At 44.3% G+C, this 14204-nt stretch overlaps 1 long non-coding RNA gene across 1 annotated transcript in view; it reads right to left on the bottom strand.

Moving 5' to 3' along the window:
• Positions 1-612: 612 nt before the first annotated feature.
• LOC109302456 overlaps positions 613-14204 on the bottom strand; it is a 19712-nt gene continuing 6120 nt past the window's right edge. Inside the window, exons 3-4 of the long non-coding RNA XR_002098784.1 lie at positions 11306-11310; positions 613-695 (exon numbers count right to left, since the gene is read on the bottom strand). This is a non-coding gene — a long non-coding RNA (uncharacterized LOC109302456). The remainder of the gene's footprint in view (positions 696-11305; positions 11311-14204) is intronic.

The raw sequence follows: 14204 nt of genomic DNA on the forward strand, positions 1-14204 counted from the left end.
TTTCTTCTGGTCTGCTGATGCCGTTAAATCTATCAAATCTTTCTATAGCTAATTATGCATACGTGTTTCAGTCTGGTTATCACACATATCTCTGTAATTGAAAAGCATCAGTGGTAATGTTCTAGAAAGACAGAATACCCCGTTGTTCATTACTTTATAACCAGGGCTGGTAGTGCTGCCTGTTATTAAGATTGCCTGACTCTTCCCATTTATAAGACCCGGATTTGATTTGCATATACCTTAGCTATAGTTTAACTCCATGGGATGACATGCTAACATGACAGGTGTCTAGTTCAGCTTGAACATTTCTGGGTTCCATGGAAAAAATTGTGTGTGTGTGTGTGTGTGTGTGCGCGCGCGCGCGCGTGTGTGTGTGTGTGTGCGCACGTGTGTGTGTGAGAGAGATGGTAAAATATTCAAGATGGTAAAACCCAAACCACCATATAAGAAACCCATGGACCAACATACATATCTAAACTGAACCAACAATCACCCTACACACACCAAGAAAGCTGTAATTTACAGCCAAGCTGTCCAATACCACCAAATTTGCAGCAAAGAGAATACCCGCAATTGCTACCTCACAAATCTCAGAAGGGTCTTCAGTCAACAAGGATCTCACTTTTGAAAGTGCCACCCGGATACCACTTGAAGATTTGCAACAGTACAAAAAGAAAATCCCCACAAATCGCACACTATAAGTTGTGACATATCTCCCTTCCCCAGAACCTACATGCGAAATCCTCAAACAATTGCAACCCATCCTAGAAGAAGACCCCGCTTTTAAAGAAATTGATAGATTCATAGATTGTAAGGCTGGAAGGGACCTCAGAAGATCATCAGGTCCAGCCCCCTGCACCAAACAGGAAAGGTAACTGGGGGTCAGTTGAACCCAGCAAAGTGACTGTCTAGTCTCCTCTTGAGGATTTCCAGTAGGTGATTGCATCACCCCTGGAGCTTATTGCACAGTCTGGACACCCTGACTGTGAAAAATTTTCCTAACGTTGAGCCTGAATTGATCTTCCAGGAGTCTGTGGCCATTGCTGCTAGTTTTCCCTTAGGTGCCCAGTTGCTCACCAAGCCCTTGATGTACGCCCCTGTTGTAGCAGTAAGCTGCTACTAGGTCCCCTCTCAGCCTTCTTTTCCTCCACCTGAAGAGTCCCAGATCCCTCAGCCTTTCCTCATATGGCTTGCCTTTAAAGACTCTGATCATACGTGTGGGTCCTCTTCGGACTCTCTCAAGCTTGTCCTCATCCTTGTTGAAGTGCGGTGCCCAGAACTGGACACAGTACTCCAGCTGCAGTCTGACCAGTGCTGAGTAGAGCAGAAGAATCACTTCCTTGGTTTTCCTGGAGATGCACTGATTGATGAATGACAGAGTATGATTTGCCCAACTGGCTACAGCATCGCACTGCTGGCTCATATTCATACTATGGTCTAGTATTACCCTCGGGTCCCTTTCATTCGTGGTGCTAGACAATTTGGTGCTGCCAAGCCTGTAGGTGTGTTGGGGGTTGCTTGTCCCAAAGTGGAGCACTTCACATTTCTTAACATTGAACTGCATCAGGTTCCTATCCACCCAACTTGCCAGGCTGTGTACATCTGCCTGTATCTTTACCCTTTGTTCAAGTGTAACCACGCTTTCCCATAACTTGGTGTCATCCATGAACTTGACCCCCACATCCAAATCATTAATAAAGTTGTTGAAAAGTACTGGACCAAGCACTGACCCCTGTGGGACACCACTGCCCACTTCTCACCAGGATGTCACAGATCCATTCACTGTGACTCTCTGGGTCCTATCCTGCAGCCTATTTCTCACCCACCTGACTGTCTTGGAATTAAACCCACAATCCTGCAATTTTCTCACAAGGACATCATTGGACACTAGATCAAAGGCCTTTCGGAAGTCAAGGTATACAATGTCAACATGCTCTCTTGTGCCCAGGTGGCGAGTTACCTGGTCATAGGAGATGAGGTTGGTAAAGCAAGACCTGCCCACAACAAAGCTGTGTTGGCTGTCATTCAGAATTTTACCTTCTGCAAGCTTATCACAGATAGACTCCTTGATGAATTTTCCTAGGATTTTCCCTAGAATGGAAGTTAGGTTGATTGGCCTATAGTTACCCGAGTCCTCCCTCCTGCTCTTCTTGTGGATGGGCACAACAATGTCCTTCTTCCAGTCCTCAGAGACTTCTCTGGAGTGCCATGAGTTATAGAAGAGTTTTTCCAGTGGTTCTGCAATGACTTTGGCCAGCTCCTTCAGAACACTCACATGAAGATCATCCGGTCCCACTGACTTGTATATGTCTAATTTTTTTAAATCGCTCATACACCAATTCTACAGCAATAGTAGGAAGGTGATTATTCCTACTATGCTCATCCTGTACTCTACTTGGCATGGTTTTCCCCTTGGACCCATGAAAGACCAACATGAAGTAGTCATTTAGGAGTTCAGCTTTCTCCTGGGTGCCAGTAATCAGCTCTCCTGAGTTGCTGAGCAAGGGCCCCACACTGCCATTTGTCTTCCTCCTGTTCCCATTTGTTTTCCTCCTGTTCCCTATGTACTTAAAGAAGGACTTCTTGTTGTCCTTGATTCCCATTAATTAACCCAGAGGGTTTCAAGCTGTTCATTTTTTGAGCCAATGTCGGCCTCCAAGGAGGTATACTGCTCTTCCACATAGAGAGCAACATCACCACCTTTCTTCCCCACCCAGTCATTTCTATGCAGAGTGTAGCCCTCTATAGCTATGTTCCAATAGTGTGAGGAGTCCCACCAGGTCTCAGCAATCCTACTAGATCATAATTCCCACTGGAGAGTAGGAAGGCTAGCTCCTCCTGCTTGTTCCCCATGCTCCTGGCATTAGTATCTAGGCACCTGAGTCCTCCTACTGAGGCCCTCATCTTCCTCTCCTGCTGATGGAGAGCTATTTCTTTAGCTTCCACAAGACTGGCTCTCCCAGTGTCCCTAGCTACAGGGCTTACTTGTATGTTGGTCCCTGGACATATTTGAATTTATGTATCCCCATCCCCCAGTAATCTTAGTTTAAAGCCGTATCCAGAAGATCGACCATCCTGGCTGTGAGCAGGGACTTACCTTTCCTCATGAGGTGGATGCTTTCCCTTCCCAGGAGTTCTCTCTCCCTGAACATCTTTCCAGAACCACCCGTCCTAGCCTTTAAACACACACCAAACCTTATTAAACTCATCACCAGAAGCAAACTTCCTATGACCCAAAACATACCAAATGGAGCCAGACCATGCCCAGACAAGAAATGCAAAACCTGCTAACGCATCTCCACAACCCCCATTATAACTGCATCCCACAACAGAGCCATCACCATTCCTGGATCTTTTACCTGAACCTCCAGAATTGTTATATATCTCATCCAGAGCACCAAATGCCCTGATGGAAAATATGTAGGAGAAACCAGACAACAACTACACACCAGAATGAACGCATACTGAAAATCTATCAAGACAAGAATGCCCAGTTACCTGTGGGTGCACACTTCTCATGCACAATTACTCCCTCTCTGTTCTATCAGTTTTAATTGTCAAAGGGAACTTACAAAATACCTTTCATAAATGACCCTATGAACTTCACTTCATAAATCTACTGGATACAAAAAATCATGGACTCAATATAGATATTGGATTTATGATACATTATAACCTGCCTGACATCTCATTTACCAGGTACCTGCCTGACCTGATGTCTTGCATTCTTCTTTTCCGCTACCTTTTATCCCCTTCTCTCCCTTACTTTTCTGCCCCGTGCCTTCAAGATTTCCATATATTTCCTTTCACATTGATGCCTCTTTTTTTACCTTAAATTATTGCCTTTGTATATTTCCCTTTGGCTTTCCCCTCCCTTGCCTTCTTCCCCCTCCCTTCCCTTCTTTACCTTTTGTTTTTCTAATTTCTACCTGTTTATATTTTCACTGACATTCTGTCTCATGTTTTTTCACAGACAGCCTCTTTTCTACCTTGTATTCTATCACTGTAATGTCTCCCTTTTCTTTCCCCTGCCTTCTTCACCCTCCCTTCTCTGCTTTACCTTTTGTCTTTCTAATTTCTACCTATTTACATTCTGACTGACATCCTGCCACACTTTTAGCTTCTCTCATTCCTTGGAGTCTCAGAACAGCAGAGACTCCCTATGTGTGAAGAAGGGTGACTGCGCCCGAAAGCCTGCTAAGAACTTTGTTCCAACTACTCAGTTGATCTAATAAAAAATATCACATCTACTCAAAGAACCTTGCCTGCCTATGTGTACTATTTAACCCACAGTTTTCTCTCCATTCTTCTCATTCCCTGGGCACAGGTTATGCTCTTTATGTCTCTGGACATTTCCATGTATAGATCTCTCACCCTGCCATGAAGCAAGACTGGCCACAGCCTTCCTCCCTCCCCACCACACCATTCTACAGAGCCTTCCTTGTTGGATATAGAGCTCCCTTAAAGAGGGGAAAAAGACCAAGGGTAGAAATGGGGAGCTGAGGCAGAAAAGCTAACCTGACCTGAGGCTTCATTGCCCTTTCTATCCCTACACTCTATGTAACATCTATAAGTGTTGGTGAAGCCCTCAAATGTCTCAGGTACCACAACTCTAAGAAAACAGGGTGAGGAGATGCAGAGTAGTGGTTTGTTATAGGAGGGCCCACAGCCTTTTCTGCTCCTTTCCTGGTCTTTTCTGCAGTGGTAGATCACCCTGTGAGGAACCTCAGAGAAATTTCTTCCCTTAGAGCCCTCTCTTGGAGCAGTTAATTCAGGATTGGTTGTCCTGGGCATTTGTGTCTCACATCAAATATGAATGAATGCCTCTGTAATCAGCTATGCATCCATAGCTGAAGACGCCTCAGATGAAGAAGAAATGCCTGATAAATGAGTGAATCTGCACTTCTATTTCTGTTAGCTCCATTTAAATAAGTAAAAGGGGGGAATGTCCTTGTATTTATATTCCTGTATCCTTCCCCTGTATTTCATGTATCTTAAAATTAATTGACAGGTTTGTGGCTATTAATTTAGCCAGTCATGATGGCACTGAAGCATTTGTCAGTAATGTTTCAGCTTTGCTAACATCAAAAATGATGGGATTTAATTAAAATGTGGTTGCAAAAAAAAAGACACAAACAATTGCATTTAGAGCTCGGTGGTGGTGAGGAGGAGTGAATTTCCCCCTGTGGAATAAGATTGTTTGTGTAATATTGTTGCAAAATACACCCACCCCAATCACCCATCCCAGGATGAATTTTACTGAGCTTAAGCCTCAAGCACAACTACTGCCAAATTCCTTGGGATTCTGAAAACCTGCTCCTTTTTTTAGGATGCAGCACTCTTGATTCCCCATGACATCTGGTCTACACCAAGATCTGCTTCAAAGAAAGAGCACTCTGTACGGAAATGCTTAGTTAGATACAGCTTACCCCTTCTTTCTTGCTAAACATGTCCAATTCATGCTAATGCTGTCTTGATTTCACAGCAGACAGTACCCTTCTTTATCACTGGACCCCCTGGAAAAACTTCCCAATAAAAATCTATTTTAAATAATCAAGTTCCAGGAAAATGTATTTGTAAATCAGCTTCTTTGCAATCAAGCCCAAATGAGCAAGAAGTTCCAAGGTAAAAAATAGGAAGAAAAAAATACCCGAATCAGCCATGTACTAGACATGAGATTCATTTTCATCTCTTGCTTTAATCATTGTTTATTTTTTATCTAATTTTGATGATCAGTCTCTTTGTCCAGCAGCCACCTCTGCACCATCAGTGTGCCGCTTTGTCACTCAACAGAAGTGACTCCATTACAGTGGTAATTACTGTTTCTGTTAGGATTACTTGATTTGAATGAGTTAGATACATGTTGTAATTTCTACCTATTTTGATGACAGTCATTCTCATTGTATGAGTTAAATTACTACAATGTCCACTTCCTAGTATCTCCAGTCTTCACCATAGCTTCCTCTACCCTAGCCACAACCTCCAGCAAAATTGCTGGCAATATCTCTGCCTTCTTGAAGAATGAACACAAACTATTTCTAAAATATTTGCTTCTCATTGGTATGCCAAGTCCTTGAAGGAATGAATAGTGAGTCATATGTTTTGCAAGTCATTCATGGCTTGTTGCCAGATAGTCAGTGCAACTCAGCACTATTAATGCCATCCTTGACTGTAAGATTATTAGGTTCTAGCCTTTTTAAATGTGCTTAGGAATCAAATCCTTCCCTCCCAAGGAAAAAAAGTACAGGAAGGGGAAAACCTACTCAGAAAAGTAGTCACAGAATTTCTGCTGCTAGTCTCCAGGGATTTTTGGTCTCAAGGATCAGCTGGGGGTAAAAGCCCCAATCTACAAAGGAGTTAACCCATGGCAGTGCTTAGTGTTATTGCACTTTTAGGCATTTGGATCCAGGATTAGAAATCAGAAGTCTATGCCAGGGAGCCAAGATCCCTTCACATTGAATGGGGAGAGGTAGGTGCCTCAGAATAAAAATTCACAAGATCCAGCACACGCAAGCCATAGGAAACACCAACACGAGGTTTTTGCATTTCTTTTCCTAGGAATTAGGAAACTATTGGCATCCCTGATTACATGTAGGCGCCTACATGAAACTAAGATTCATAGCCCAAAATCCATCCCAAGAGAGTGACCTAGGCTAGAGACAACACCAGGGCACTGCTTATTTCAATTCCTCCTGTTGACGCTCTCCTACTGCTTAACTGAGAATGTAGGACTTGTGAGGCCAGACAAGGAGCAAGAAGGAGAAACCTGACTACCCAGCCTTGCACTTGGTATTAAAGAACTGTGAGACAAAATGCAAAAACAGTCTCGCGTAGATACCAGAACCCAGGGCTCCCCTGTTTCAGGAAATCAGTGTTGACTGCACTGAAATCAATGTTGCCCCTTGGACGGCTTCCCCTTGTAGGGCTTCCACACAGGGATGTCTAGCTTGTAAATCCCAAATGCATGTAGATGGAAGATAGTTGCCGACATGCTTAGCTCAGCCAGATAGCAATAGCTCTAGGCATGCAAAGGAGCAGAAATATAGGCACCTAGGTAAGATTTTTGGAGAAAGCTTAGGTGTTATGGCCTCTCAGGCATCTAAGTAGTTAGGTGGGTTTTTGTGGATCACCAGCTTGGACCTGGGTGCAAAATTGTTTTTTAGATACAGTATGTCATGTCTGAAACTTGTGAGTCTATAAGAAACCCCACCGATTTCCAAAAGAATGTTGTATGTTTTCTATCCAATTACCTGAGCTCTGTCTTCATTTACTGATCACGGAAGAGTTCCTCTGAAAGAAAATCCCTTTCAAAAATGTGTTGTCTTTTGTTCATAAAAAGAAAACTTGTGACACCACAGAACACTTGAATTTTCTTCCTCTCCTCTCGTACTTTGATATCATAATCTGATGCTATTTCTGTGTCCTGGTCCAGTATTAATTTCAGCCTCTCCCCTCCTCTCTACTCTGAAGGATCTTGTTGTGGGGGCGTCCTTATCAATAACCATCTGTCTAGATATGCTGGTGCTTTGAGTCTTAGCACTCCATCTCCTACCATACTTTGCTTCTTATTAATAGACAGAGGTGCTGAATGTGGAAAGCCTATGCATTTATATGCAGATGACACTTCTATTTTCACTGAATGATGAGGTGTCCTCTCTTTCTAATTCCCTTTCCTCTGAAATGGCAAATGTGATCATCTGACTTAATGAGTACCTTTTTCTTTGTAAGACTTAATAAAAAATGTAGCTTGGCCTTTGTGTCCTTTCTTCCACTAAAAATAATCGAGTGATGCCCTCACACAGTACAGGCCAATGACTCTTCAGGGATGAGAGATGTAGAGTTTCCTTGGATAACCACTTTGTAATTGTTGATGTTTGAATAGTTAACATTTCTTATTTGCATTACTTGAGCACCCAAAATCCCTAATCAGATCAGAAACTGTGTTGTGCTGAGTACTATACAAGCACATAATAGCAACCCCATCTCAACCGAAAGAGCCTGTGAAATTGGCCTTGAGAGACGCAGGTGAATTGTCCGCATTGATCCTAATGAAGGGAAGTGGGACTCCGCATGAATGCAGTAGTCTGGCCATGTGATATCAGGCAGTAGCTCCATGCCAGGAGAAGCCATGGTGCCAATCATGGTGGCATGTTTTGCTGCCAACGTGATGATGGCTATTTTTGCACCTCCCCAAAATGACAGCATCCTGGGCTGCTGCCCCCAGTCATGCCACACTCCCCACCTCCAACCAAGTTATGCTACTGCTATCAGCTGTATAATCTAGGCCCAGAGCTGTCACTAGGGGTGTGCAGGGTTCAGAGCATATCAGCCTGTGTGGGGCCTGGGGAGGGGGAAGGCGGGGTGAGCAGCCGGAGTTGGCAACACTCAGCCGTGGCAGAGCCAGCAGTGGTCAGCAGTGGTGACACATGGCAGTCATGGTGGGGCCTGTACGGCACTATCCACAGGGCCCCCAAAGCACGGATTCATTCCCTCCCCCCAGGGGGGGCCCTGTCTAGGCTTAATTTAAGAAAAAGTATATCAACAATTCAAATTTAAGTACAAGTATGTCACATGTCTTGCAATTTCATGAATGTATCTAGTGACTACGAACTATAGCCCACATACCATTCCACCTATTAGGCATACAAGTGGGCTTACATTCCTAAGCAATTGTATTCTAATCCAAACCCCTAAAAAACAGTTAATGCAAAAGGTGGTTGGGTCCTCTTCCTTCTCACTGTTTTTTATCACTCAGTCTTAAGGTTAGGATAAGTTACAAAAGTATAGACATTCATGGATTTTCAGGGACTTGAACAGGGTGGAATAGATCACATTTAGATGCATGAATCCAATTAAATGCCTAACAGGTGAAACAGAATTTGGCCTTATGAGTTCAATTCTTATAACCTCTGGAACAGGCTACCAGAAGATGTAGCAAATTAGTCTTCTAATCAAGACTGGATGTCTTCCTAAAAGACACACTGTAATTCAATCATAAAATAAGCTAAATATATAAGGAGACATCCATGGCCTTTGTTATGCAACTGACAATGGCCAAAAATGATGAGTATAATCCTAAAATTCATGTGCCTGTGAAATCTCACAGTATCTATCAATAGGTGGTAGAGCAGGGGTGGGCAAGTATTTCAGGTGGAGAGCCACTAAACGAGGTTTGTTGAGCTTTTGAGGGTAGCCCCACCCATTGGCAGTTGCCCTGCCCCTTGGTTGCCATCTTGGGACCAGAAGTTCCCCCCTACCCCTGACCTTTGCTACCGGAAGTCCCTCCCCTTGCCGCCCACAAATACTTTATTGTGGGGGTGGGGGGTGCCATCTAAAAAACAGGAAAAAAAATTCATACACTAGAAGTCAAATGCCTACTATAACGTATTTCAATTTTATTACAAAAAATACTGTTGTCATGATCTGTGTTTTCATACTGTATGTAGAAGTGATTGCATAATAACTCAAAAATGAATTCTTAGTCTTGTATATTGTGGGGGGGTGTGGTTGGGGATGTGGGGGAGTATGAAGGGGTGTGGCTGTGTGGGGGGCATTGGGTATGTTGGGGGCGCGTGTGTGGTGTTTGTGGGGTGTGAGGACCCCCCCGATGATGCAGCAGCAGGCAGGGGCACTCAGGGTGCTGGTGCCCAGTGCAAGGTGGCTCTGGCCAGTGCTGCACATCACTGTGAGGGGTACAGCCCCCACCGGGCCATCTTTATCGCCAGCAGGCCCCACCATGCACGTACGGTCCCTACACTTCCACAGCATGGGAGGGAAGCCCCACATGCTGGAGCCAGCTGCCTTCTCCACCCCCTGATGCAGGACCTGCTGCCAGAGGGCCTTTGTCTAGCCCTTTGTCCCACCTGGCCCAAGCGCTGCCTACTCATGGTGCATCCTGCTACCCCTTGGGAACATAGCGGAGCTGGGGTGGCTCCATGGCTGAACTGCCTTTTTAGGCAGCCCAAGCAGTGGCAGCTTCTTCCAGCTGCCACTGCCACTGGTCCCAGCCCCATGATATTGATGGGGACTCACACACACAACCCTGACTTAGCCCACCCCACACCTGCTCTGGACCCATGCACCCATGCTGAGAAGCAGCAGCAGCAGTAGCAGCCAGGCAGAAACTGTTGCTCAGCACAGGGCAAAAGTGGCCTCTTCCCCTCACCACTGCCAGGCCCTTCCTGCTGCAGTCACCTGGAGCCCACATCAGGCCAGGCTGTCCTGCATCTCTGCTGCCATCATCGCCACCTCTGGGCTGCCCAGCAGGGCAGCAGGGACAGTGCAGAGCAGCCACAGGGCAACTTGGGCACCAGTGATGGCAGCAAAGATGCAAGGCAACCCTGCACGGTGCAGGCTCAGGGCAGCTGGAGCAGGAAGGGCCCGTGGCAGTGAAAAAGACAAGCTCCTTTTCTCCCATGCCAAGCAACAGTTTCTTCCTGGCAGCCGCTGCCGCTGCTGCTGCTGCTGCTCAACCTGGGTGGGCAAGTCTGGAGCAGGCGCAGGGTGGGCTGGGTCCCCACCAGTACTGTAGTGTTGGGGCCAGTGGTGGCAGCAGCTGGAAGGAGCCACCTTGGCCTGGGCTGCCTAAAAAGGCAGTCCGTCTGCAGAGCAGCCCCAGCCCTGCTGTGTACCCAGGGGGCAGCAGGACGCACCAGGGGTGAGCAGTGCCTGGGCCAGGCAGGACTCAGGGACCCATCATGGACCTCAACAAGGCCCCTCCATGGGCCACATGCAGCCCACAGGCCATATTTTGCCCACCCCTGAGCTAGAGGGTAAATAGGTAGACCATTTGAGCCTATATTTTTTTTAAATCTATGATTTACTATAGTATCTAAAATTTCACAATTGCAGCTTAATAATAGGAATCTTTTTTAATAGAAATGGGTCAGATTTCAAGGAAAGACCCTGATATTTTCAACCTCACTAACTAAAATTGATTCACTTGAAAAATATCTAAGATCTGAATTTGGTGTAAACGTGGTTCTTTTACATAGAAGGGTCATGTCCAAAGAGCAGTCTTTGATTGTTTTTTTGGCGCACACACCCAACCAACCTAATACCTATAAACTCATACAAGCCCTTATCCTGAAAAGGTTTATACATAGGTCTTTGGGTACTATAACTATAGCCTTGATTTTTGCACGGCCATATGTAAGGGACCATAGCATGTCAGCTAATTGTATGCATTTACAGAATCATAAGACTAGTAGGTGTGGAAGGGACCTCAGAAGGTCATCTGGTCCAACCCGCTGCTTAAGGCAGGATTGTCCCTGATTCAACCATTCCAGTCCAGTGTCTGTCTAACCTGCTCTTCAGAAAAGCCCATGGAATCTCCTTCTTTGAATTATAATTAGTAAAGACACAGACAGACACCAGGGAAGTAAGTTGTCAGAAGTGCAAGTTGTTGTTTTTTTAATACATATGTTCACTAGAAAGAAGCTAAAATCCATGGTCCTATACTCCTGCTTCTACAGATAATAGATCACAAATCACAGAATCCTGCATGAAAGGCAGGAGTGTGTCACAGCTCCATATGCCAGACTATACAGAATGGTATAAATATACCTGCTGAATGCAGCAATTGTTGAAACCAAAAATAGGACTTGTGAAAATAGTGCATTCATACAGATGTAGTATCTGGCTTATATTGAGTTAGATCCCACATTTACTTGTTCTTGTTGTGCTTTAAAAGTGGAATTCTATGACAAAAAGTGGTGCGTGGTTGACAGAAGTTGCCCTGCACAGAAAATTCTAAATCTGTATTGAAGGCAGAACAATTGTCAGCTCAACGGTAAGGCACATAAAATACTGTCTTCCCAGTTTAGTGCTCAGACACCATAGTGACAGACAACTGTCTAAAAACCTAGACAGAAAGATTGGTACCCACTGAATTTTCTCAAATTCTGATATCCTGTTGCTAAAGATCATAATCATGATGTTCTGCAAAAGCCGAGTGAAGAAGTTCATTGTGTTAATAGCTGATAACATTTGCTGTCAGTTCCATCAGCTCCACTTCCTTCCTGATCTGACTCCTCCTGTCTCTCTGTGACTCCAAGCTTCCCATCTTTGTTATGATATTTCTTTGCAGCACAGACATGCTCCGTCTTATAGCAATGCAGAATATTCTGAATATACTAACCGGCATATGACCTGATAAAATATAGATGAAGCGTAAGGGCAATCCTGCCTGCCTGTTTGACTTAATGAGTATATTTTTACATTTCATGTTAACTCTGCCTTCCATATGTTCTGTTCACCTGCTCAGCAATTCAGTGGAGTCTCCTTAAAGTCTTTGAAGTACAGTTTGTAATACTCACTGGATTCAGGGTTGACTGTAAATGTAAGTTTTTTCTGCTGGATGGTTTGGCTATAATTTTAAGAATAAACTTCTTCTAAAATTGTACTCGAGATATCTTGTTTGCTTTTATTTTCTTTTGTTCCAGGTAATTGCTGGATTGTGACTGCTAAGAAAGGGGGTCACTTTGAACATCCCAGAATGAATCTTTATAATTAACATAAGTAAAGTAAACTGGTTTGTCTAAGGCTAACTGATGCACCACTTGGGAAGTTGGCACTCCTCACTGGACTGAAAAGTCCTTGTTTTGCAGAAACAATCTAGTATTTGACAAATGCTTCCCAGCTTCAAATTTCACTTCTTACATGTAAATTAAACCTGTGGAAAGGAGTGACTCTGCCTCAAGATTATCTTACTGTTTTTTGTTAAGGACCTGACTCTTCTGGCCAGGATACAGTGGGACAGCTTGTCAGCTGTTGCAATTTAGCTGAGCTACATGAGAGTCTGGCCAAAAGATTTAGAAATGGTCTCTTTCAAGTAGACAGCAGACACCAGAGATATGCCAATGTATGTTAATTAAGAATCCAATCATAGAAATACCTTAATAGTAGTATTTGGTATTGGATTTACTATTCTGAAAGGTGTCATTTAAAAATGATCACACTTCTCTTCTCAGTGGAAAGCAATCCAAGGAAAGAGAAGCAGAGAGAAAATGAAGGCTTAGAGGCTGAAGCTGAAACTATGGTAGGAGACATTACTTTAAGCCATTTAGCACATGACTAAAGCCCCATGTGGACATTTCAAGACAGAAAATAGGCCAGATGAAAGCAAAGGTGGAAGAATATTCACAACTGAGGCAGACACAAGAACAAATTGGCAGAGCATTTTTAAAAAGTCCTCAACAGACCCACCCTGCCTCAGTACCAGTTTTGCTGAAACATATGTGCCCCAACAACTTGACATTCATATCAGTCCAATAGGAATATTAGAAATACAGGTAATAATCCAAGAAGCTGAAAAGCAGGAAAGTGGCAGGAGACAACCAAGACAAGGAAAGAAATCACCGGGACAAAACTGACAGCTGTTTAATGAAATCTAGGGAAAAGAAACCCTTCCTTGAGGCCTGTAAACATGGAATCATTGTCAGGCTACCCAGAAGAGTGACTTTACTGACTGCCACATCAGAAGATGAGTCAAACTGCTCTCTGTCATAGAGAAAGACGTGTACAGTGTCACACTACATAAGATTAAAGGCAGTGAATGTAACAGCAGTCTGGATACAAGCTGAAGACATCCTGTGTAGATGAGTTGAGGATCATCATAGAAGACAAATGGTAGGCTCCTCTCATCATCAGTTTCATTAACTTTCAAAAGGCACAGAATCATAGTAAAATGAGGGTTGGAAGGGACCTCAGGAGGTCACCTAGTCCAACCCCCTGGTCAAAGTAGGACCATCCCCAACTAGATCATCCCAGCCAAGCTTTGTCTAGCTGGGTCTCAAAAACTTCCAATGTTGAAGAGTCCACCACCTCTCTGAGTACCCTGGTCCGGTGTTTTACTACCCTCCTAGTGAGAACAATTCTTCCTGATATCTAATCTATACTTCCCTTGCTGCAACTTGAGACTTTCTTTGTTGCTTCTTGTTCTGTAATCTACCAGGGCTGAGAACTGTCTAGATTTAGAGCCTCCCTTCAGGTAGTTGAAGGCTGGTATTAAATCCCCTCTCAGTCTCCTCTTCTCTAGACTAAATAAGCCCAGTTCCCCTACTCTTCCCTCATAAGTCATGGCCCCCAGGTCCCTCACCATTTTTGTTGCTCTCTGCTGGACTCTCTCCAATTTGTCTTTCTGTAGTGGGGGGCCCACTGAACACAGTACTCCAGATGTGGCCTCACCAGTGCTGCATAGAAGG

Source organism: Gavialis gangeticus, unplaced genomic scaffold, assembly GCF_001723915.1.
Source record: "Gavialis gangeticus isolate Ggan-Ray unplaced genomic scaffold, GavGan_comp1, whole genome shotgun sequence".
Taxonomy (NCBI): Eukaryota; Metazoa; Chordata; order Crocodylia; family Gavialidae; genus Gavialis; species Gavialis gangeticus.